The 8,597-nt window shown below is 53.8% G+C and overlaps 1 pseudogene; it reads left to right on the top strand.

Annotated features, from left to right (window-relative positions):
- The first annotated feature begins 11 nt into the window (after positions 1-11).
- Positions 12-8,597, top strand: part of LOC118964156 — a 30,640-nt pseudogene continuing 22,054 nt past the window's right edge.

Raw genomic sequence — 8,597 nt, 5'->3', positions numbered from 1 at the left:
TTGGCAGTGGGAACCAGACAGGCTATAAGCTGTTCTCTGTGACCTCAGTGGACAAACTGGACTGCATCTACGAGAGCGGTTAGTATAGTCCTGTCCTAAACACCCCCTAGACCCTTCCCCTAGACCCCGTCCTAACACACCCCTAGACCCTTCCCTTAGACCCTGTCCTAAACACACCCCTAGACCCTGTCCTAAACACACCCTAGACCCTTCCCTTAGACCCAGTCCTAAACAAACCCCTAGACCCTTCCCTTAGACCCTGTCCTAAACACACCCCTAGACCCTGTCCCACCAAACCCCTAGACCCTTCCCTTAGACCCTGTCCCAACCACACCCCTAGACCCTTCCCCTAGACCCTTCCCTTAGACCCTTCCCCTCGACCCGTCCCAAACAAACCTCTAGACCCTTCCCTAGACCCTTCCCCTCGACCCCGTCCCGTCCCAAACACACCCCTAGACCCTCCCCTAGACCCTGTCCCAACCACACCCCTAGACCCTTCCCTTAGACCCTGTCCTAAACACACCCCTAGACCCTTCCCCTAGACCCTGTCCCAACCACACCCCTAGACCCTTCCCTTAGACCCTTCCCTTAGATCCCGTCCCAAACAAACCCCTAGACCCTTCCCTTAGACCCTTCCCCTAGACCCCGTTCCAAACAAACCCCTAGACCCTTCCCCTAGACCCTGTCCCAAACAAACCCCTAGACCCTTCCCTTAGACCCTTCCCCTAGACCCCGTTCCAAACAAACCCCTAGACCCTTCCCCTAGACCCCGTTCCAAACAAACCCCTAGACCCTTCCCCTAGACCCTGTCCCAAACACCCCTAGACCCTTCCCCTAGACCCTGTCCCAAACACACCCCTAGACCCCGTCACAAACAAACCTTAGAACCGTCCCAACAAAACCTCTTCCCCTAGACCCCATCCCAAACAAACCCTAGACCCCGACTCTGACTCATACAGGCCCTCTGACTCATACAGGACTCTGACTCAAACAGGACTCTGATTCAAACAGGACTCTGACTCATACAGGACTCTGACTCATACAGGACTCTGACTCATACAGGACTCTGACTCAAACAGGACTCTGACTCAAACAGGCCTCTGACTCATACAGGCCTCTGACTCATACAGGCCTCTGACTCATACAGGCCTCTGCTCTGCCAAGCTGTAGAATTGTTCAGTCCATACAGAGGATCTCATTCTAGTTGTGTTTTGTCCAGCCTCTCTTTGGACATTAGTGTCAGTTACAGGGAAATTACTTGGCAGGGCTCTTCCAATGATGGGTAATTCTCTGTTAGTCTACTTCCTTGTAGTGAATCACTGGCTGTGTTCCAAATACATAGAGCCCTGTGGCGCCCAGTCAAAAGTAAATAGGCAATAGGGTGTAATTTGGGTCGCAGGCACTGTGTGTAGACTGATAACTGGTTGACAGACAATAGTATGGATACCTTCATACCACAGCCAGTCTCTGTGATTTACTGTTCACTTCATTATTACTGGCAGACAGACACAGTGGTGTGGAGATAGAAACCAACCATGTCAGGACACTAATACCAGGCTACCTCAGCCCCCCCCCAGGACACTAATACCAGGCTACCTCAGCCCCCACCCCAGGACACTAATACCAGGCTACCTCAGCCCCCACCCCAGGACACTAATACCAGGCTACCTCAGCCCCCCCAGGACACTAATACCAGGCTACCTCAGCCCCCACCAGGACACTAATACCAGGCTACCTCAGCCCCCTCAGGACACTAATACCAGGCTACCTCAGCCTCCCAGGACACTAATACCAGCCTACCTCAGCCCCCCAGGACACTAATACAGGCCTACCTCAGCCCCCCCCCCCCCCAGGACACTAATACCAGGCTACCTCAGCCCCCACCCCAGGACACTAATACCAGGCTACCTCAGCCCCCCAGGACACTAATACCAGGCTACCTCAGCCCCCCAGGACACTAATACCAGGCTACCTCAGCCCCCCAGGACACTAATACCAGGCTACCTCTCCCCCCAGGACACTAATACCAGGCTACCTCAGCCCCCAGGACACTAATACCAGAATACCTCAGCCCCCACCCCAGGACACTAATACCAGGCTACCTCAGCCCCCCCAGGACACTAATACCAGAATACCTCAGCCCCCTAGGACACTAATACCAGAATACCTCAGCCCCCCCCAGGACACTAATACCAGGCTACCTCAGCCCCCCCAGGACACTAATACCATACCTCAGCCCCCCCAGGACACTAATACCAGAATACCTCAGCCCCCCCCAGGACACTAATACCAGGCTACCTCAGCCCCCTAGGACACTAATACCAGCTACCTCAGCCCCCCCCCCCCCCCCAGGACACTAATACCAGGCTACCTCAGCCCCCCAGGACACTAATACCAGAATACCTCAGCCCCCCAGGACACTAATACCAGAATACCTCAGCCCCCCAGGACACTAATACCAGGCTACCTCAGCCCCCCCCCCCAGACACTAATACCAGAATACCTCAGCCCCCCAGGACACTAATACCAGGCTACCTCAGCCCCCCCCCCAGACACTAATACCAGGCTACCTCATCCCCCTAGGACACTAATACCAGGCTACCTCAGCCCCCCCCCCCCCCAGGACACTAATACCAGGCTACCTCAGCCCCCCCAGGACACTAATACCAGGCTACCTCAGGCCCCCAGAAACACTAAGACCAGGTTACCTCAGCCCCCCAGGAAACACTAAGACCAGGTTACCTCAGCCCCCCAGGAAACACTAAGACCAGGTTACCTCAGCCCCCCAGGACACTAATACCAGAATACCTCAGGCCCCCAGGACACTAATACCAGGCTACCTCAGCCCCCCAGGACACTAATACCAGAATACCTCAGCCCCCACAGGACACTAATACCAGAATACCTCAGCCCCCCCAGGACACTAATAGCAGGCTACCCCCCCCCCCCCCCCCAGGACACTAATACCAGAATACCTCAGCCCCCCAGGACACTAATACCAGCCTACCTCAGCCCCCCCCCCCCCCAGGACACTAATACCAGGCTACCTCAGCCCCCACCCCAGGACACTAATACCAGGCTACCTCAGCCCCCCAGGACACTAATACCAGGCTACCTCAGCCCCCGGACACTAATACCAGGCTACCTCAGTCCCCCAGGACACTAATACCAGGCTACCTCAGCCCCCCAGGACACTAATACCAGGCTACCTCAGCCCCCCAGGACACTAATACCAGAATACCTCAGCCCCCACCCCAGGACACTAATACCAGGCTACCTCAGCCCCCCCAGGACACTAATACCAGGCTACCTCAGCCCCCTAGGACACTAATACCAGATTATCTCAGCCCCCCAGGACACTAATACCAGGCTACCTCAGCCCCCCCAGGACACTAATACCAGAATACCTCAGCCCCCCCAGGACACTAATACCAGAATACCTCAGCCCCCCCCAGGACACTAATACCAGGCTACCTCAGCCCCCTAGGACACTAATACCAGGCTACCTCAGGCCCCCCCCCCCCCCCCCCCCCCCAGGACACTAATACCGGCTACCTCAGCCCCCCAGGACACTAATACCAGAATACCTCAGCCCCCCAGGACACTAATACCAAATACCTCAGCCCCCCAGGACACTAATACCAGGCTACCTCAGCCCCCCCCCAGGACACTAATACCAGAATACCTCAGCCCCCCAGGACACTAATACCAGGCTACCTCAGCCCCCCCCCCCCAGGACACTAATACCAGGCTACCTCATCCCCCTAGACACTAATACCAGGCTACCTCAGCCCCCCCCCCCCCCAGGACACTAATACCAGGCTACCTCAGCCCCCCCCAGGACACTAATACCAGGCTACCTCAGCCCCCAGGAAACACTAAGACCAGGTTACCTCAGCCCCCCAGGAAACACTAAGACCAGTTACCTCAGCCCCCCAGGAAACACTAAGACCAGGTTACCTCAGCCCCCCAGGACACTAATACCAGAATACCTCAGCCCCCAGGACACTAATACCAGGCTACCTCAGCCCCCCAGGACACTAATACCAAATACCTCAGCCCCCACAGGACACTAATACCAGAATACCTCAGCCCCCCCCAGGACACTAATAGCAGGCTACCCCCCCCCCCCCCCCAGGACACTAATACCAGAATACCTCAGCCCCCAGGACACTAATACCAGCCTACCTCAGCCCCCCCCCCCCCCCAGGACACTAATACCAGGCTACCTCAGCCCCCCCCCAGGACACTAATACCAGGCTACCTCAGCCCCCAGGACACTAATACCAGGCTACCTCAGCCCCCCAGGACACTAATACCAGGCTACCTCAGTCCCCCAGGACACTAATACCAGGCTACCTCAGCCCCCCAGGACACTAATACCAGGCTACCTCAGCCCCCCAGGACACTAATACCAGAATACCTCAGCCCCCACCCCAGGACACTAATACCAGGCTACCTCAGCCCCCCCAGGACACTAATACCAGGCTACCTCAGCCCCCTAGGACACTAATACCAGATTATCTCAGCCCCCCAGGACACTAATACCAGGCTACCTCAGCCCCCCCAGGACACTAATACCAGAATACCTCAGCCCCCCCAGGACACTAATACCAGAATACCTCAGCCCCCCCCAGGACACTAATACCAGGCTACCTCAGCCCCCTAGGACACTAATACCAGGCTACCTCAGCCCCCCCCCCCCCCCCCCCCCCCCAGGACACTAATACCAGAATACCTCAGCCCCCCAGGACACTAATACCAGAATACCTCAGCCCCCCAGGACACTAATACCAGGCTACCTCAGCCCTCCCCCCCCCCCCAGGACACTAATACCAGAATACCTCAGCCCCCCAGGACACTAATACCAGGCTACCTCAGCCCCCCCCCCCCCCCCCAGGACACTAATACCAGGCTACCTCAGCCCCCCCCAGGACACTAATACCAGGCTACCTCAGGCCCCCAGGAAACACTAAGACCAGTTACCTCAGCCCCCCAGGAAACACTAAGACCAGGTTGCCTCAGCCCCCCAGGACACTAATACCAGAATACCTCAGGCCCCCAGGACACTAATACCAGGCTACCTCAGCCCCCCAGGACACTAATACCAGAATACCTCAGCCCCACAGGACACTAATACCAGAATACCTCAGCCCCCCCCAGGACACTAATAGCAGGCTACCTCAGCCCCCTAGGACACTAATACCAGGCTACCTCAGCCCCCCAGGACACTAATACCAGAATACCTCAGCCCCCCCAGGACACTAATACCAGAATACCTCAGCCCCCCCCAGGACACTAATACCAGGCTACCTCAGCCCCCCCAGGACACTAATACCAGGCTACCTCAGGCCCCCAGGAAACACTAAGACCAGGTTACCTCAGCCCCCAGGAAACACTAAGACCAGGTTACCTCAGCCCCCCAGAAACACTAAGACCAGGTTACCTCAGCCCCCAGGACACTAATACCAGAATACCTCAGGCCCCCAGGACACTAATACCAGGCTACCTCAGCCCCCAGGACACTAATACCAGAATACCTCAGCCCCCACAGGACACTAATACCAGAATACCTCAGCCCCCCAGGACACTAATAGCAGGCTACCCCCCCCCCCCCCCCAGGACACTAATACCAGAATACCTCAGCCCCCCAGGACACTAATACCAGCCTACCTCAGCCCCCCCCCCCCCCAGGACACTAATACCAGGCTACCTCAGCCCCCACCCAGGACACTAATACCAGGCTACCTCAGCCCCCCAGGACACTAATACCAGGCTACCTCAGCCCCCAGGACACTAATACCAGGCTACCTCAGCCCCCCAGGACACTAATACCAGGCTACCTCAGCCCCCCAGGACACTAATACCAGGCTGCCTCAGCCTCCTAGGACACTAATACCAGGCTATCTCAGCCCCCCAGGACACTAATACCAGGCTACCTCAGCCCCCCAGGACACTAATACCAGGCTACCTCAGCCCCCAGGACACTAATACCAGAATACCTCAGCCCCCCAGGACACTAATATCAGGCTACCTCAGCCCCAGGAACACTACGACCAGGTTACCTCAGCCCCCCAGGACACTAATACCAGAATACCTCAGCCCCCTAGGACACTAATACCAGGCAACCTCAGCCCCCTAGGACACTAATACCAGGCTACCTCAGCCCCCAGGACACTAATACCAGGCCACCTCAGCCCCCCCAGGACACTAATACCAGGCCTCACCCCAGCCCCGAGCCCCCCCCAGGATACTAATACCAGGCTACCTCAACCCCCAGGACACTCATGCCCATACCATGCTTACCCCTGTGTTCCCCTGCTCTTCCCCGTCAGAGACCCCAGACGTGTACATCGTGGAGCGGTTGTTCTCCAGCAGTCTGGTGGTGGTGGTCAGTCTCTCCATCCCCAGACGGATGAACGTCTACCACTTCAAGAAGGGAACGGAGATCTGCAACTACAGCTACAGTAACAACATCCTCTCTGTCAGACTCAACAGACAGGTAACAGAACTACAGTAACAACATCCTCTCTGTCAGGCTCAACAGACAGGTAACTACAGTAACAACATCCTCTCTGTCAGGCTCAACAGACAGGTAACTACAGTAACAACATCCTCTCTGTCAGGCTCAACAGACAGGTAACAGAACTACAGTAACCACCTCCTCTCTGTCAGACTCAACAGACAGGTAACATAACTACAGTAACAACATCCTCTCTGTCAGACTCAACAGACAGGTAACATAACTACAGTAACAACATCCTCTCTGTCAGACTCAACAGACAGGTAACTACAGTAACACATCCTCTCTGTCAGCCTCAACAGACAGGTAACAGAACTACAGTAACAACATCCTCTCTGTCAGGCTCAACAGACAGGTAACAGAACTACAGTAACAACATCCTCTCTGTCAGACTCAACAGACAGGTAACAGAACTACAGTAACAACATCCTCTCTGTCAGGCTCAACAGACAGGTAACAGAACTACAGTAACAACATCCTCTCTGTCAGACTCAACAGACAGGTAACTACAGTAACAACATCCTCTCTGTCAGACTCAACAGACAGGTAACTACAGTAACAACATCCTCTCTGTCAGGCTCAACAGACAGGTAACAGAACTACAGTAACAACATCCTCTCTGTCAGACTCAACAGACAGGTAACAGAACTACAGTAACAAAATCCTCTCTGTCAGGCTCAACAGACAGGTAACAGAACTACAGTAACAACATCCTCTCTGTCAGGCTCAACAGACAGGTAACAGAACTACAGTAACAACATCCTCTCTGTCAGGCTCAACAGACAGGTAACAGAACTACAGTAACAACATCCTCTCTGTCAGGCTCAACAGACAGGTAACAGAACTACAGTAACAGCATCCTCTCTGTCAGGCTCAACAGACAGGTAACAGAACTACAGTAACAACATCCTCTCTGTCAGGCTCAACAGACAGGTAACAGAACTACAGTAACAACATCCTCTCTGTCAGGCACTCACACAGAAGGTACAGAACTACAGTAACAACATCCTCTCTGTCAGGCTCAACAGACAGGTAACAGAACTACAGTAACAACATCCTCTCTGTCAGACTCAACAGACAGGTAACAGAACTACAGTAACAACATCCTCTCTGTCAGACTCAACAGACAGGTAACAGAACTACAGTAACAACATCCTCTCTGTCAGACTCAACAGACAGGTAACAGAACTACAGTAACAACATCCTCTCTGTCAGGCTCAACAGACAGGTAACAGAACTACAGTAACAACATCCTCTCTGTCAGGCTCAACAGACAGGTAACAGAACTACAGTAACAACATCCTCTCTGTCAGGCTCAATAGACAGGTAACAGAACTACAGTAACCACATCCTCTCTGTCAGGCTCAACAGACAGGTAACAGAACTACAGTAACAACATCCTCTCTGTCAGGCTCAACAGACAGGTAACAGAACTACAGTAACAACATCCTCTCTGTCAGGCTCAACAGACAGGTAACTACAGTAACAACATCCTCTCTGTCAGGCTCAACAGACAGGTAACAGAACTACAGTAACCACCTCCTCTCTGTCAGACTCAACAGACAGGTAACATAACTACAGTAACAACATCCTCTCTGTCAGACTCAACAGACAGGTAACATAACTACAGTAACAACATCCTCTCTGTCAGACTCAACAGACAGGTAACTACAGTAACAACATCCTCTCTGTCAGCCTCAACAGACAGGTAACAGAACTACAGTAACAACATCCTCTCTGTCAGGCTCAACAGACAGGTAACATAACTACAGTAACAACATCCTCTCTGTCAGACTCAACAGACAGGTAACTACAGTAACAACATCCTCTCTGTCAGACTCAACAGACAGGTAACTACAGTAACAACATCCTCTCTGTCAGGCTCAACAGACAGGTAACAGAACTACAGTAACAACATCCTCTCTGTCAGACTCAACAGACAGGTAACAGAACTACAGTAACAACATCCTCTCTGTCAGGCTCAACAGACGGGTAACTACAGTAACAACATCCTCTCTGTCAGACTCAACAGACAGGTAACTACAGTAACAACAGAGACATACATATAGAGACC

The sequence above is a fragment of the Oncorhynchus mykiss genome, unplaced genomic scaffold (genome assembly GCF_013265735.2).
Source record: "Oncorhynchus mykiss isolate Arlee unplaced genomic scaffold, USDA_OmykA_1.1 un_scaffold_896, whole genome shotgun sequence".
Lineage (NCBI taxonomy): Eukaryota > Metazoa > Chordata > Actinopteri > Salmoniformes > Salmonidae > Oncorhynchus > Oncorhynchus mykiss.
Note: the sequence above shows the minus strand (reverse complement) of the source record. Positions and strands in the feature narration are given on the sequence as shown.